Source organism: Lepisma saccharinum, chromosome 28 (assembly GCF_977018435.1).
Source record: "Lepisma saccharinum chromosome 28, izLepSacc3.1, whole genome shotgun sequence".
In the NCBI taxonomy this organism is placed as follows: Eukaryota; Metazoa; Arthropoda; class Insecta; order Zygentoma; family Lepismatidae; genus Lepisma; species Lepisma saccharinum.
In genome coordinates this window covers 17926350-17945349 of record NC_139256.1, presented here as the reverse complement: position 1 = coordinate 17945349, position 19000 = coordinate 17926350, and the positions used below count along the sequence as shown (strand labels likewise).

The 19000-nt window shown below is 37.4% G+C and overlaps 1 long non-coding RNA gene across 2 annotated transcripts in view; it reads right to left on the bottom strand.

Moving 5' to 3' along the window:
• The window catches only part of LOC145981104 (uncharacterized), a 34505-nt gene extending 21453 nt beyond the window's left edge, over nt 1-13052 (bottom strand). For both annotated transcript variants that reach the window (XR_014440930.1, XR_014440929.1), the window contains exon 1: nt 13008-13052. This is a non-coding gene — a long non-coding RNA (uncharacterized LOC145981104). The remainder of the gene's footprint in view (nt 1-13007) is intronic.
• Between the last annotated feature and the right edge of the window lie 5948 nt (nt 13053-19000).

Genomic DNA, 19000 nt, shown 5'->3' with positions numbered 1-19000 from the left:
CGAAGCGTCACGATGCATGACTTTGAGAAAACAGTAGTCCTTGCAACATACAAGTGACATGTTTAGCTTGTAAAGGTGTATTTGTGCTCTTAGGCGACTCACAGCTCGTGCCTTCAACACACACACACCCATACATTTCAAAAGCTTGTCCCTAGGTTCAAAACATGCAGTATCTGAAGTTCTGTGGATATAACTATTGGCAATAGACAGGCATTTCTTCAAATTATAACTTAACGCCCATTTCCATTTTGATATACATACACACTAGCAGCAGAAAGTTTAGACTCTATGAAATTTATTGTTTAAATGAAAATAAAATGCTATTAGTTGAAACCAGCCATCATAGTGCATATATTTGAACTTGTATGGGTATGTTACACACCAACCTACATATAACACTGTATAGAAGACACCAATTTTTCACAAAAAGTTAAAAAAAAAGGCATCAAAATGCATTTTCATCACACTGCCTGTTCGTCAATGTGTCCTCCCCTTGATTTGATGACAGCTTTACATATTTATTTATTTATCGAACTCAACAGGTCCATACCTAATTACAGAGCCCATGTGAAGGATACATAGTGAATACAATTACATATATTTCTGTAATATATATATATATATATATATATATATATATATATATATATATATACACACACACACACACACACACCTACATAAAATACATTAAAATTATTTCCTATATATATATATACACACACACACTTGATCACATATTATTTCTATTTCATTAGGAAATTATGTGTTTAAGCTTAGGTTATTGTGTTAATAGTGGCTTTACTGAGGTCCCTTAGGTTCATAGAAAAGATGTCAATGGTGTTATTCTTGATTAGCAATTTATTGTAACTGGTGCACATTCTCCACAATGGAGATTTCTTTTTAATTTCCGATCTAGCCTTCTTTATAAGAAAAATTTCGTTCTTGAGTCTAGTTTTCGACGACGGGATTCGAACATTTATCTGGCAGAGTAGATGTTCAGCATCTACCTCGTTATTTAACAACTTCCACAAGAATACTATTTCCTGTAACGTTCTTCTATGGCACAGCTTTGTAAACCGACTTTCATATATTAGGTTGTCGTAGTGTTCAAATGTGGGGTAAACTTTCTGAAATTTGTATTTTAAAAATCTTAGAAATCGTGATTGGACTCTTTCAATTGCTTCACTGTACTTTGCTGTGTCTGTATTCCATATAACAGATGCATATTCGAGTTTTGGTCTTACATACGAATAATACAAAACTTTTAGTGTCTCTATATTCTTGAAATCCCTCCCCATTCTAAGAATGAACCCAAGGCTCTTGAACGCTTCACTAATTATTTGTTCTACGTGTTTATTAAAAGTAAGATTTGAATCAAAAATAACCCCTAAATCCTTGACTAAAAAATTTCTTGCTAGAGTATGGTTGTATATTTGATACTGAAATTCAACTGGGTTTTTCTTTCGAGTATATGATACAAAATGGCATTTATTGATATTTAGTGTTAAATCATTGTTTATCGTCCACGTTTCTAAATTTGTAATATCATTTTGAAGTTGAACACTATCATCTTGTTTGCTTATTTTCCTGTAGAATTTCAGGTCATCTGCGAAAAGCAATTTGTGTGAATTTTCAAATGAATCAGGCAAATCGTTAATAAGTAACGTGAAAAGAAGTGGCCCAAGGTTAGACCCCTGGGGTACTCCAGAGGTGACTCTTATCTTTGAAGATGTGTGGCCTTTATACGTCACGTACTGCTTACGGTTCTGCAAATAGGAAGCGAACAATTGGCGCAGTGGTTCAGAAATATTGAAGCATGCTAATTTACTTAATAAGATATCGTGGTTAACCAAGTCGAATGCTTTGCAGAAGTCTGTATATATTGCGTCAACTTGACCTCCTTCGTCCAAGGTTGAACTTATAAAATTGGTAATATCGGAGAGATTGGTCAACACTGATCTACGTGGTACAAAGCCATGCTGAAACGATGATATTACAGGTTTTACGTGAGTAAATATGTAACAGTGCATGATTTTTTCGAATATTTTTGCTGGGGCTGATAATATACTTATTGGTCGGTAGTCTTGTACGTCATTAGTGTTATTGGTTTTGGGAAGTGGACAAATTGCCGTGGCTTTCCATTTTTCAGGGAATTTGTGCTTTGCAAGAATTAAATTGAAAATTAGATACAATGGGTATTTCAACACATCACTGCAACCTTTAACTACATAGGGAGGTATCTTGTCCGGTCCGGCTGATTTCTTAGGTTTTAAATTTTTAATGGCTTTTTCTACGTCTTCAATTGCTATCTCTGTAATATTAAGATTATCCAAAGTTTCATATTGTTTATGGTTAGGCAATACTTTCATGTCGTATCTAGGGGGATCTTTTTTATACACCGACTGAAAATGCTGTGCAAAAGCTTCGACTACTGAACGTTGGTCTGACAACACTTTATCCTTGAACAGTACAGGATCTTTGTTGCTTTTCTTACGTTTATTTGCAACAAACGACCAAAACTGGGTGCTATCTTTTGCAATATTTATTTCCGAATTGGCAACATAACTATTGTATGCATCAATAATTTCCTTACTAACTATTGTTCGAAATTCGCTAAATTTATTGTAGTGGTATTGAAAGTCTCCCACCCGTTTTTTCCACTTCTTGTGGTGGTAATGTTTCCTACTTATACTTTTAATAATGCTGCTCGTAAACCAACACGGGTACTGTCTTTTGCGGCTTTTTTTTAAGGGGACACATTCATTGAATATTTTATATATAATTTCATAAAACACGTCTGTAGCCTGATCAACGTCATTATTTGTTTTCAATACATCCCAGTTCGTGTTAAGCAGTTTGTGATAGATAGATGGAAAGTCGGCCTTACTGAAATTGTACTGTAGATTTCGACAAGTTTTATAGTAGGTTTCTTTGACATGATTAACATCTACTAGCAGCGAGGGATGGTGTGTGTCTTCAGGAACTAGTGGCTGTGTGCTCCGTGTCACTGTTATTCCCTGTCCATTTGTCAAAATCAAATCGAGTGTCTTTCCGTTATTATTCTTTACGTCATTTAGGCTTATTAAGTCAGAGAAGTTTATAAAATTGTGCAATTCTAAATAAGGTCCAGTCGAAGTCGTTAAGTCATAATTGGAATCAGTTATGTCAGGGAGATTAAAGTCGCCGGCCAAGAGGAGTTTAACTTTACCAGGTTGACAGTGCATTTCTATGAACCTAAAGAATTCGCAGTAAGTATTGCAGTTGCTACCTGGTGCTATGTACACTACACAAATATACAACATCCCAATGCCTTGAATTAACACTTTAACGAGGATGCAGTCTATGTTTGGATCCAAACGCGGAGAGTCGACTAACACACTCTTAAATTTACATTTTATCGCTACAGCTACCCCTCCCCCTTTTTCTTTTCCTGTTGTTTTTGCGTTTCGATCTGACCTATAAACCACATAACGATCATCAAAAAGTTCACTGTCCATGTGCGATTCGGTTAACCAGCTTTCTGTTATCAATATTGCACTATAGTTGTTCGAAAGTAAGCTCTTGTAAAATTCATTTGTTTTAGTTCTAAGTCCGCGAACGTTCTGGTAGCAGATTTGAAATACTGAGAAATCATAACCGGTTGCTGTGCATTTGGAACTGTTTGTACTTACTTTACTGATGTCTTGCTTGGTCTCATGGCATTCTTGCCGTGAGTTTATCTAATGTGTCTGTTTTCATACCTTCCTAGGCTTCCAGTAGACACTGCCACAGCTCCTTCACAGAGCTTGGGGTCCTTGCTTTTGCCTTCCTGTCAAGTTCCTCCCACAATAGCTCAATTGGTGACAAATCAGGTGATTGGGAAGGCCAAATCATTGACTGCAATGCTCCTTCAGGTTCCTTTCCTGCAACATATTGCTTACACAATTTTGATGTGTGTTTAGGATCATTATCCTGTTGTAGAACAAATCCTCGACCAATTAATCTTGTCCCGGATGGTACAGCATTGCGTGAAAGAATATGATGATACTGTTTCTGTTCCAGTGTTCCTTGCACTCTCACTAAATCACCAACCATATTGTTACCAAAACATCCCCATACCATGACACTTCCTCCTCCTTGCTTCACTGTTGGAATAATACAAGCTTCCAAAACTCTTTCTCCAGGGCAGCGACGAACGTATTGGTGGCGGTTAGAACCAAATTCTTCATATTTTGATTCATCCGTCCAAAGTACTTGTTTCCATTGCTCGATGGTCCAGTTAGCATGATATTTGGCCCACTTCAGCCTTTTATGCTTGTGTTCGGCTTTCAACAATGGTTTACGCACTGCTACTCGACCAAATAATCCAGCCGCACGCAGACGACTTTTCACTGTTGTAACAGACACTGGTTGCTCTCTTGTTTTATTTATTTATGCACATATGTCCACTGCTGAACGCCTTCTGTCACGCTTACTGAGGATGACAATGTGGTTGTCCTCGATGATAGAAGTCTTCCTTCGATGCCCACAGCATGGCCGATCCTCATGACTGCCAGTTTACTCTCTTCGTACAACTGCTCTACGGACACTGCATTTGGAAATGTATAATTTTTTTGATATTTGTCGGTTTGACCATCCAATTTCCTTATATGCACATGCCTTGGCCCTAATTTCTTGGCTTACATTAGCCTTTTTCCCCATAGTTGCTGGTAAATGCGAACTTGTTCCCACCTTTACTTCCAATTGGGCACTAATACTTCACAAGGTTCAAATACAAATAGCACGACAATAGCAAGTACTGTAGGTTAAAATTACACACAATCACTTCTGGTATAAGTACCACTGACCCCACAAAAAATCATCAGTAGGCTGATGCAACCACTCACAGTGAGTAATATCATTGCAACGTTGAAGATTAACATAGCGAGAATGTATTAAAAATCATTGCAACGTTGAAGATTAACAGCGAGAATGTATTAAAAGACAGTGAGAACTTGTTAAGAGTATACCGATAACAGAGGAAAAAGTTTAAAGAAGAGGACTGCACACTGATATTACATAAACATCATTTGATAAATAGATTAAAATTTCCAAGACATATCAAAACAGCTTTAAAAACATTCTATAAATATCAAGTGAAATTCCAGCACAGTAGTGTCACCTGTTGTCACATTTTAAACTTTACTTTCAGTGAATTACAAATTTTTACAGGTGAGTAAACTTTCTGCCGCTAGTGTAGGTTTTTTCATATCATCTTATTTACATAACTTAAATCTTGGCCGTTATTCACAAAATCAACATTTCAGTGTGCCCTATCCCGCCTTCCCAAAGAGAGTGTAGACTCGCGTAGCCACTGGCTTCAAGAGTAAAAAAAATAACCCTTCAGTACCAAAAAAGGCGGCTGAAGGTATGTGTACCCGGTTTCCCACATGAAAAGTACTATTGCAATAATGTGAAAAGAGCAAGTGTATGCATTAGAAGAAAGAAAGATAACATCCCCATCGTTTCACATAGTAAGGAAAGAAATCTTGCCCAGCTGCTCCCCTTAGAGGGAGCAAACATCTGAGGCCCACTGCTCCCCTGCCCTTCCTATTTATAGGCCCTGCTAATGACCTAAGCCATTACTGAAAACTTTCCGCTGGTCGGTTGTCCAGCGACACACCTACCTACCCCAACAGCCAAGAATATAGATGCACAGGAATACATAGATATACAAAACATTATCAAAACGCATGAAACTAAAAACCGACCGACCCAATTAAATTAATTAATAAACATGTAAAATAAAAAGGATCAAGTAATGATCGCATCATTACAAGCTCATTGTTGCACTTTGGTTCAAAAGGTTGAATGGATTACTGAGGGTCTGCTTCCAAGCGACATATCACTTGTTGCTTCGGTCTGAAAGTTCCCTGAGAAAACTGTACAGGCAGTGGCGTGGCGTGGGATTTTTAAAAATTTTACCGGTTATCAGTAGGACATTTAAGGGAGACTTGGGTGCCTCCCCACCTCATGCCCCCCCCCCCCAAATGTCTTCCAAGAAGTTCATATAATATTAATCTGGTACGTCTGCAATTCAATACTAGATTATGGTAAAGTTATTAATCAGGGAAAAAAATTTTGACATAAGGACTGAAGTGAAATTGCAAACATTGGTTGTTTACACAATAATACGTAATTTGATACTTACAGAAACATCGAAGGCTACTTATAGAGCAGATCAATCCGACGACTCTTCTTTGAAAATAATTGTATGATGCTGGGGACCCGGGTTCGAATCCTGGCTTGGCCATGGACGTTTGTGATGTCTATTCATCAATTTCATCATATCATCACTCATCCCCATCCTCACAAATTAGCCAAAAGTGGCACAAGCGAAGCAAAATCAATCAAATCAAATCAAAAAAGTTCTATGATGCTGTCATAAAGTGAAGTTTTTAATTTGAATTTGAATTTTTGGGTGCATCATGGTCATGGTACATGTTATCCACATCTGAATTCCACACGTTTTTTTTTCCACCCGAAAATAGAGTACATGGCCAACAGAAGAGTTTCGACAACTGCGCACATCCACATAACCACAGATACTCGTTATACCACGAAACATTGAAATGTCGGTCATATCCAGCAGACGACTTGGTTTCTAAATCGTTCAAAAACATAGGCTTTGGCCTCCCTTTCGCCACAATTTCAATTTTTTTCTGCAAAAGAACGAACCAAAAGTTGCTTCAAAATATCTTCTATCGCACGATTACACACACTGTTCAGATAGGATGAACCCGCCACCTCGGAACTCGGAGCAAGCTCTATTAATTAATTGACAATGCCCGAAAACAACATAAAGACGAAAGACACCACTCACAAAACTCACACTGCACAGTCCCTCCCGCAAACCGTTGTTTACTTTTGTAACACGTGAAGCACCCTCCTTGCCCCCTCCCCTCTCAGCATCGGCCCTTCCCCAATATTTCCTTCGGAACCTGCAAGAAGTCCAGTTCTACTACTGTTGCCATCTTAGTTCTTTTGAAACCAGATTTGCCCAAATAGGGAAACTTTTCGTTTCAAATAAGACGTATGTAGAGTAGATGTAGTCTTCATCTGTTTCCTAACTACTCCCACTCCCATGTTTCGCTAAATCACAGAAATCTCATTTCTGACACCACTACTATTTCGTATATTTTACGATCCTTGCTACCTTTAAGGCTTTCGCTTTATAGGATAATCGTAATCGTGACTATGAGGATGCACGGTGAATTATTTAAATAAAATTATTATTTCTTTGTGTATGTAATTATTAATTTTTATAATTATGTAAGTAAAATAATAACAACGAACATTGAAATAACCATATATTGCTGAGGATTCGAACCTGCGACACCTGACACTTCAGAGCATGCTAAGATAACAATCGGGAAATTATGCTTGTAAGTAATGTTTTCACCCAAAAACAGTTCTACCACCTCAAAAACATTGCTTCAATCCGAAATTATCGCATTCCTGCGACAACGTATGTCAATCTTAATCGGCCCTTTCAAGAATTATCACAAATTCCTGTAACGGAAATAATAATATATGTGTGAAATATAGAATTTTAGGTTGACATTTTTAGAAGGACAGCGGACCCCTTGACCATACCCATCCCTCTCCTCTCCTTCTCGCCCATGATGTCGAAGGACAAAGAGGACTTTCATAATCGCTGATATTTAGTGTAAATACAAAATATCACTTGGTACTTTTCCCCAGTGTGATTTGATTTTTTTTAAATTTTGATTTGGCGATTTAAGTCCACTTCATGCACAGTAATGCTAATCGGGACAGTTTAAAGTTGGATCTGAACCACTTGTGCCTCCACCGGGTATCGGACCCGGGATCCCTCGATTATAAGGCGCTGCGCCATCGTTCCCCAGGGTGACTGGACACCTTCAGAGTAAGATAGACCCGATTAGGCGACTTAGCTCTTTTCTGTCAATTGAATATGGCAACACTGGTCTGTTTTCGGTAAGGAAAACCGGCAACTGCACCGGCTAAACAGGCATGCCAAAAACCCACCTCATCCTCTTCCTCCCACGGTCAGTCTTTGCCTCAACGCGAAGTCTTCATTGGGTGGGCTCAGGGCCCTTTCCTCATGTTGCCTGTGGAGGGTACCAGATCAGTCCTCCTCTTCGCTTTTGCCAGTGTCAGAAAAAATGTCGGTCTGCAATGTTTACTTTACGACAATATTACCAGCTTATGTACGTAATAATATTTTAAGACAGGTTCTTCAATTATTTATATTTTGGTGTTACCTGCGGTAACAGTGGCTACATGCACGCCATGCCTCTGGGTACAGGCCAAGTGACACTTGCAACTTATGTTGCTTCGGTTTGAAATGTTGAATTTACTTTTAAAGGTTGGTTTCCAGGAGACACGTGTCGCTTCAGTCTCAAAGCTCCATTAAACAGGATATATACACACATTCACGTAACACATATACTTCTGCATGTGTGTTGTGAACAGTAGAGATTTTTTAATTGTTCCAAAACATCAGATATTTTGACATTAACATTTCTTTCATATTTTATGACATCAACATTTAAATTGCGAGACAAACATGTAAAAGGTTGTTTTAAGTCAATTTCATGGTCAGATGTGCTCATCAGGAATACACGTTTAGTTTTAACCCTAGCTTACCCATGCTGTACAAGAAAATTACATACCGGGGGGAGACTCGCAGGCCTACATTTTTTTTTATCACTAAAATTCAAGAAACCATTTTATTATTGAATCACTGCTTCATTTGCTGATGATGTAAGCGCCCTCCCTTGCCCGGGAAAACAAAAAAAAACTACCACTACCTAGATAGAGGCGGCAAAATCTCCCTGGACAAGTAAAAGTGCTTAACGGTCCGGGTTGAGTTCGTGTATAGGGACGGTGACCAACAGTGCATAGCGATTAGCCATATCAGAAAAAGACATATACGTTCAATTACCAGACTTTTACCTGTAGCCGGGAAGCGGCTATCTGCATACCTGAAAATCTCGGGTAGCGACATACGTATGAAATGATATTGCCCAAATTAACATAAAAAATAAAAAGTATATTCTATTCATAACAAAAAAAAATCAATTCAATACAGCTCGCCCCCCCCCCCCCCCTTTGCATTCACTCACACATTCAGACTCACGGGGCACATCAACAAAAATAATACATAAAATGCACAGGTTTTTGACGACAAGCCCTAATTATTGCATTCACATTTACTTTTACATTGACTTTTGTTTAATCAGGTCATTTATGAATTGCTCCAGTGCTACTTCAAATCACTAGCCAGCCCTTCCTTGAGTTTACCTTTAAAAATAGGTCTCAACAGCAATTACGCTCACGGGGGCGGACGTTTTTCCATTTACTCGACCTCACGTGGCCCTAAACATAACAATAACCTCCATTGAGTGGCGCAAACATATACTCTCAAGCAAGGGGGACTACAACACTTCGCCGCGACGAGCAATTAATCTTACCAGGCAAAGATTTAACAATAATCACATACGCAACCTGATGTAGCTAGCAGCAACACAGCGCTGACACATACTAAAATGAACAAACCTCAAATTGATCAAACAATTAAGTGGGCGGCGCTTTACTCTAGCAGTACGCACTTAAATCAATACAAAAGGAGCACAAACAACAGTGAACTTAAGAACATCAATAATCACAAGAAATGAGTAAAATTGACCTGAGACAATTAAATACAAATATTAAGCGCAACAGGAGTCTGATACGAAGTTTCGAGTTGTGTGGGCGTTTTCAAAACATAGACGAATTTCTAGGGCATTCTCTAAATATCAATCGAGCCGGTACGTGTTGACATTCATACAGATGAATACGTTACCATCTCTCTGGTTCCACGGCGCATACTGGCATCTTCGCGGGCGTTTGAAATCACTTAGTATGCACACAAAAGATTTTCCTATTCTTCCACGATCGCAACAACGAGAAGATGAAGAGCATTCATGCATCTGGTTCCTCGGCGGATCAGTGACGACGGGTCGTCAGCGTCTCTCGGGAAATGTCAGGGGCCTCGGCATCTCTTCCTCTCGGGGTCGGTGAGCATCTCTGTGGTAAGGCATCATTCGGACGCCGTATCTGGGCAGTCGTTCATGGGCGTCGTCGGCTGCTGGAACCCGAGATATTTGAATGGATGTCATTAAGGTCGAATTTCCTAAGTTTCAGATGCAAAACGTGACCTTTCTGGTGCTTGCTCATAAGACTCGCGACTTCCTCCCTTAGGCTTGGCAGATCAAATATATATATATATATATATATATATATATATATATATATATATATATATATATATGACACACACACACACACACAAATAAAAACACTCAACACCTTGATAAAACACATTTTGCACGGCTAAGGATTAAAAAAAAAGGTAAAGTGCTCCCCTGTGCATAGCACTACGCCATGAAGGCGTATAGGGGGTGTGGGGATTACGCCCCACACTTTCTTGATCCGGTCGTGAGTGGGGGTGATGTGATCAGCATCATGCCCCTGACCCCCTTTACCCCCCAGGGTTTCCCCCAGGTACCCATTTTATTCGATGCTGGGTGGGTGCCGGGGCCACTTCCATCGTTAGAAAAGTTCCCGGATATGAACCGGCCGGGGATCGAACCTGCGACCTTTAGCATGGTAGTCAGACACGTTACCGACTGAGCCACCGCGGCTAAGGATTAGAATAATAATAATAATGAGGCAGGTCGACGATAAATCTGACTGTGACAATGATATATGTGCAGTTATTTATTAATTATAATAATTACAAAAATTACTATCATTAATAAAAAATAATAACCAATTATTACAAGAGTGTCTCACATATATTTTATTATTCACTAAAATAAAATCCATAAAAAAATTTATTAATGCTTTTTTGTTTGTAGAGGTGCAGTTGTTTATTAAATATAATAATTACAATAATTACCATCATTACCAACCAATTGTACACTGTCACTGTCATGAGTGTCTAGTTGAGACGACGCATTCAAAGATGGCACCTGATAAACACACCAAGTGTATTTTGCCTCATATTTTTTTTAGTTAGTTGTAAAATATGTCACTACTAAAACCTGCAAACTCATAACCATAACTTCAAGTGAAATAGATTAGCTGTAATTGGTAAAAACCCAAAAAATGCCAAAATTTCCATTGTTTACCCAAAAAAGCCAGCTTTCTTGCAACTCTATTTGCTACAGACAAAGAAGTGCAGGAAGTGGTGCATAAATGGCTGCACAGCCAACCAAAAACCTTCTCCGATGGAATAAACAAGCTTGTGGGTGGTTGGAACAAGTGCATCGAAAAGCACGGAGACTATGTAGAAAAATGATGCAATTGTTCGACACCTGGTTTTGTTTTAATAAGAGTACAGATAATTTTTAACTTTCCCTCGTAAGCATGGAAAATTTGCAAGTTTCCTATTTTAGAGGAATATTTAAAAAATAATTTCACATAAATGGCAATTTTATTTGCAAAACATTTATGTTGGTTCACATGATATTCTTCCCTCATTCTGCCCGGAAATTCATGATGAAAGTTGTGTGAAATACTCACAAATTTAATATATATATATATTTAATAACTTAAGTTTTGCGAGTATATAGGTAACTCCTGCAATGTTTTGGGATGTAACTGCTCCCTTCGTCAGGCTGCTCACGTTTAGGTTATGTATAAATCATAACCACATCGAACTCTCCATAGGTAAAGGTTATAGGATTGGTAAAAGGTGTGTGGTTAAAAAACAATAAAAATCTAAAACCCATTACAGGTGCACGTCATACTACCATGCTGTTTCCCCGATTAGAAACTGCTCCTTGGAATGTTAAAACTTTAAAACTGTGAATAGCCACGGTCCGCGTGTACTGCAATACTCCAATGTTTCCTCGTAGAGCACGAGGTCGGGCACTTCCCCCAAACCCCACTCCTCCTCCATTCCAGTTCACGTCAAGTCCAGCGTGAATTCCTCTTCTATGCCCAGAAAGAATATTAATGCCTATACATACAGTATTAAAATTTCTGTAAATATTTGCACGCTACTGTATCAAATATTACTCCAGTACAATCCTGAGTTAATAAAAACAGACCATTTGTAATAGTCAGTGATGACAAATCAACTGAAAAAATGCCTAAAAAAAATGCTACAAGAACAGCTTGCTTAATGGAATTTTACGTAGCATAAGACAAAATAATTTCCATACCCACTATAAAAAAAATGTCAGCAAAAACACTACACACATGTAATCATTTGTGTGTGTGTGTGTGTGTGTGTGCACGCTTTTTATATGACTTACAGTAATTTAACTACAGATTTACTGGCATAAAAATATATGATTGATCAAATTTTTCCTGTATGAAAACTACTTGTTTCTTCAAAATTGGGATAGTTACATAGCCATTAAAGAAGATAAAAAAGTTATTTTGAAAGATAACCAGAGTGTTGTATGAGGAATGACAGTTACAAGTTGTATTGCTACCCATGCAATCAAGTTGATCCTGTTAATGACATGAAATATATATATACAGTAAAACCTCGTTAATCCGGACTTCTCTTAATCCAGACAGGCAAAAGGAAAAAAAGCAGAATGCAAGGTTTTAAGTCCGTTGGGCACATAGTCATAATATGGGTATCGCATATGTACGTACTGCATTGTCGTATTGCTTTACATTTTACTGTACTGTATAGTGTATTTAGGTCTATGCCCTTTAAACACACCATAATGAACATGTTTTGTTGCAATAAACAGAGTTTAAATGCACTTTCTACTGTGCTTTGGTTATTTCAGTTAATCCGGACTTTTGTTAAACCGGTCAACTTATCCCCTCTCATTAGTCTGAATTAATGAGGTTTTACTATATATTGTTTTGTGGGTTATACTTCAGGAGAAAGAAATAAACTTTTTAAAGTATTGGGATTTGATACAATCTAGTAAATATTTGTGATTAGAGAGATTTTCAAGGATGTTAAATGGTCATGTTGCCATACATACCTTCATGAGGTCCTAGTGCTGTTTTCATTTCGAGAGTTTCCATGTTAAGACATACACATGCAGTGGCACACATCTTCTGAAAGGTGCATGTAAAAGTGTGTTAGAAACTTCAGAGTTACACTCAATTACACATGAATATTCAGCATATTAAAACAAAAATAATGCCTACACATTTATCCATAGCATAATTTCTATACTCAAATTGATGGCAAGAGAAAGTACAAGCAAGCAATTCTGTTCATGCCTACAAATCAGGGGTAGATAAAACTTAAAATCAATTCAGGAGCCAGAACCCCTTTCTTCTGGAGAATTTCTTTTGTTCCCCATATATAGGCTGAGAAAAACCATGAACCCAACTGAGCTACACACACTGAATTAAAAGTAATTATTGTGTTGGAGTGGCCTTCCTAAAGCATGCCAAACACATGGCTCTCCCAGAACAGTATGAATAACTATGCAATACATTCTAATCTATGGCCGACGGCATGTTATTATTCTGATGTCATGATACTTCTGTATGGGAACTACTAAAAAATATTTTTTTTAGAACTGGATTCAAAAACTGAGGCACCTTGGCAACCTGTATTTGTTTACCCCTGCTACAAATTATTTATTGCCAGGTAAATGATTTATATGTAAATACATATTTACGTATGAAGCTAAAATCAATTGTCTTTTGTATTATCTTTGCACATCATGGCAGGTAGATTCGAAAAATTCATCTTTATTTTCCATACTTGTACATATATTAGGTTTTGGCTTGTATTTTACTCCCTCTGCCCCATAATTATTGTCCGGTACACTTTTGTTTGTTGTCCCATAATAATTGTACGATATTCAAACTGTGACAATGGTGTATACAGAAGAAGTAAACGAAACACGGGAATGTGTCATACAACGTTATTACTGAAGGATCAGAACAAATTGGCCGATCAAGTATCCAAAAGAACCTAAATAAAAAGTTACCATTTTGGCATACCGGACAATAATTATGGGACAGAGGGAGTACATATTTTAGGTATTTTTACATATTATTTCCATATTTCAGAACATTTCTCAACATAGCATGTCCCAAAAGATTTGGGTGAATTTCTTGCAAATAACTGACAAAGTCTGAAGTGACAAACGAAAATTTACGACCCTTTTTATACCCTCAAATTGCATTAATTACAAGTTTTCTCTCATCCGAACCATAATGTTATTTTTTCTTCTCAACTTTACACCTCCCAGCTGCTTTCTTTTGCTATTGTAAAGCACTTGATATTCCTGTTTATTTACAATTGTTGTCAACAATAAAGAATGAGGGCTCAAGCATCGGCTCCTGATTGTTACAAACATTATTTGGCAACACTGGGTCAGAGTCGCAAGTCTATTGCTAACCCCCACTGTCACTAGTAGTTGCGCACCCGACAGCTTTGCCAGAAGCAATGATTCTGTGGTACACGTATGGGATTCGCTTTGGTTTCTCTTCCAGACAGTCACAATAATGGTTACAAGGGAGAGACTGTATTTTATGTAGCTCGTGCAGTGCCTTTATTATTAAAAAGGTAAATTTTTACAATTTTAAGTCCATATTTAACTCCATACTTGGTGAAAATTTTTACTGTATATAAATCAGTTCTCTGTTCTGTTTATTACTATCCTTTAGGCACAAAGTTTGCATACAAGGTACAGTTGCAAACTGCAGAATAACTTAGGACAGGAATTTTAACAACTCATTGAGAGGTTGGTGAAATTATGTGTGTGTGTGTGTAAGGGCAACTGTATATATGCAACTCCAATATAAAGAAACTAAACAAGAATCCATTGATAAATGTTCCTACGAAATCGAACACATTCACATTGTTGAAAAAAAAGGACATCATCCTGTATTGACTGAAAATAATTTCATGAATCTGCTTTAATTTCTATGTCTGAATATGCTAGTATCTTATTTATGACTGTTTCACAGTACAATGGGTGCCACTTTCTCAATGTACACATATAGCACACAAAATGTTCAAATTTTCCTCATACCCCTTTACCTTTACCCCGAAAAATAAAAGTGATTTCAAGCAAGAATGAAATTTGAAATTCAACAGACAGGTAAAAGGGGCCAAATGTCAATAAACCTAACCTTACAACTATTTAATTGCACTTACCAACTCACGATCATGAACCTTTTGCATGAGAAAATGCTCAACATTGCCATTATTTGAACCGTCCATCCTTAGACGATGGGAATTTCAAAGCTATGTAAAACAATCGCAGTTTAGAAAAAAATTACACAAAATTTGAAAATACCAGAACTTATTTCAAAGAAAATGTCTGGTCTTGTACACTAATGAACAAATACTACAAAAGCATTAAGAATTTATTGTTGAAGGGAGGTTATAGGATTGAAGATTCTGCAATGTACAGTTTATTTATGAATATGTCTATTAACAAATCCCAAAAATCTTTAGCCGGCCCTCTTGGCAGAGTGGTTAGCACATCGTGATATGAAGCCAGGGGTCCCATGTTCGAATCCCAGCCTAAGCATGGATGTTTGAGTGTCCATTCATCAATTTCATCATATCATCACTCATCCCAATCTTTGCAAATTAGCCAAAATTGGCACAAAAAGCGAAGTAAAATAAACCAAATCAATAAAACCCCAAAAATATTTAAAATAGAAAGTGGATTTTCCTGCTCTCCATATGGGACAGTCGGGGGGTTGCAAGCCCCTGCTGGTTGTGCTGTGAAACAAAAATTAACAGATTTAGTGGGTTTTTTTCTCTTATTTCACATTGCTTTGTCTCTGCCTTGGGATTATCAGCTATGTAAAAATGAGGATATTTGTGACACACACACACAAAGAAAGAAAAGCATATCCACAACCTATGGTGGCAAAAATGAGAGATCACCGCAAGCACCACTCTCCTATGAAAGGCAAAATGGCATTTGATTCACATAGATATCCTTGTGATGTGCCATTTCAAGAAATTGAGGTGACAATATACATAAAAGCCTTACTCTTTATCACAGTGCTAGGGTACTAACTTCACAAAACTGTGGCACATAAATGTTCAATTTGTTTCAGCTGACTTACCTAGCATGACTAACGAAAGGTATATAATTTATTTAATGTATGGAAGTACCCATAAAATTGAAATTGAGTGCAAATTCAGCAAAGGAGCCATGAGAAGAAATTTTAAACTTAAATTTAGGCTAGAATATAGTAGTCTTAGCCCCCCTACTTATGTTTTACCAACTTTTCGACATTTATACTAGAATGAATGTTGTTAAACGGATTCTTCCCCTTTCGCAGATTGTCTATGTGCCAATTTAACATAAACGCTATATTTTACAATGCTGGTTGTTAGATTTGGCACTTAAATCTTTCACCCATGTTGTTTCATTCTTTATCATTCCACGCAAGTGATACAAGTCACAAATCTGTGTAATAACATTAAAACTATGTTTAAATGTAACATAAGAGTGGAGAAAATTTAACATTTTGGAAAAATTACATCTGTAAATCCACAAATATGCTTCTTACATCGTATCGCCTTAAAAGCACTGAATTTTTACAAATATTTGAGGAGGATTCTCATATACCGGATGCACTGATGACGAGGCATAATCAGCTGCAGATCAATTGCATGTTTTCTTCATATCTAAGGGTAAGGGAACAATATGGTATAGTGAAAACACATTTCACTCATTTATTTCCTAATTATTTATATTTGTACTTACCTCTTATGTATAGCGGAACATTTTTTAACGTGGGATTATGCTTTTTTCACTGAAAAGTGATCCACAAACCATTCACGGAATTTTCGGTTAGGTTCAGTTAGGTTAGCAAACAAAATTAAATTGAAAAAAAAAAACGCTCACACGTCAGCTTGTTAAACTACCGCGTGGTTGCTACACTAATAGGGGGTTACATAATCGAACGCATGGAACATTTGATTCACGTAGTCGACGGTAATGGTGGCAAGAGCTATCATGCATCGGAGATACATTAATGTCAAAAAATACATGATTTACCGGCCGAATAAGTTGAACGAAGGGAGAAAACACTTCCACGAGCTTCCAAAAGTCTACAGAAACTCAGTTCAGTAAGTAGTTTCTCCTGTAAATTTGAAGAAATGTGTTTTCACTATACCATACTGTTACCATAACTTGTATTGAAAATAAAGATTTCCTTTCTTTTGAATGTTTACTTCAGTTATGGAGATGATCTAAATTTAAAGTTTTGTGGTTTCACAGTGAAGGACAATAAAAAGAATGAATTAGAATACAATAGGGGAGTAGGGTACCAGCCCTGCCATTTTACTATCCTCAATGTTTTCAAAAAAGTTTCAACTTCGTGCTTTGTATAGTGGGTAACAGTTTCATACATCGGAGACACATTTCTTCATTTTTACAGAAGAAACTATTTATGGAAATGAGCTTCTCTAAGGTTTCCAACGTTAGTCGAGGTATTTTCTTTCATCGTGGTATTTATTTGACCGGGAAATCATGTCAGTGTTTCCAATACTTTTTTTTTTAACTATGCTTGCCTAACCTAACCAAACCTAACCTTATCGGAAATGGTTCGTGGGGGTATCCGTGAATGGTTCGTGGAGCTATCAGTGAATGGTTCGTGGGGCTATCCGTGCATAATGTATAATTTGCACCGGTGACTAACACGATAGTAGGTATTTTTCGGTAAAGAAGGTTGAAACACTGCATACCCACAACTTGAGTCAAGATGTGCCCGCCATATTGTGTGTTCCGGAAGCAAAGAAAGTAATAAAAAAAAAGCACTCAGAATGTGAAAAATTGTGTTTGTTTTGGTGTAAAAAGCATACTGTCACCTTCACTATGTTCGGCAATACACAATTGTTAAATGCGAACCATTCGAAACACAAACTATGCGATTTTAATGTGTCTCCGATCTATGAAACTGATACCGTTTGTCAGCTACTGCACAGAAGGTGTTCTGCATAATTCAAACCCAGGTGAAATTAATGAATAAACTGAACCAAAAATGAATTCGGTGTTCCAATGCTTACATGTGGTTGAAAATGTACAAAAGGAAATTTAAAGATCCAATTAACCTTGAACATCAAGGTGAACACAAACGCAGCAAAAACATTACATCTCATAGAAGCAGCTTAATTACACATACGAAATACGTGTGAATAACCTATCTACCGTTCACTAGCAGAATTACTTTCGCCTGTCGAGTTGAATCATATTTGGATAATTCCATTGAAAGAGTATATAGATTTGATTCCATGACACTGTCTCGAATCGCGAAGTGTAAAGTGTTTCTTGTAGTCAACTCACTGTACTTAGAATGAATGGTTGCACTTCCAGACTATGATGAGTATCGTTAATCTGTGGTATCATTGACAGACTTCTGTACTGTGATGGTCGATTTGTTTTTGCCACTCAGACAAAAAGACCGGCAAATTACCACTACCAGCGTTGCCAACTGCTCGTTACGAAAAGTGCTGTTTGCACTGTAAAATTCGCCAAACGCTACTCACTTGTTCTAGGAGTGGTTTTCATTACAATTAATTCATTAAAGGCAGTGTCTGCTGCCACGTTCTTTTTCTGCTGGAACCTCAAAAAAGATGCGCGTGGCAGTAGACTCGTGCCCGGTTCGCTCAACCATCTTTAAAACGTTCTTAACGAGTTGATAGTTAACGCATCACTAAAATCTTAGCAGCCTGTTAAACTTTTAATGTTCGCTCAAGCGATTTTATAGGCCCGTTAACTAACGACATGTTAGAGACGTTTTGCTTTGATGCCTTGCTATTCTCATACCTTGATACGAGAAATGCAACGTTTTCATTGGTTGCACCGTGGACAGTAGACTGTGCGTAAGCGGATTTGGGTTTGGGCTTTTTTTTGTATGAAATCCCAAGAAAAAAAAATAAAGTAATGTGTAACACATACATATATGTTTAAGAAATGAATGTTAGTTAGGTATTTACGTCCGCACACCGAAAATGTTATGTATTAGGATTAACGGTTAC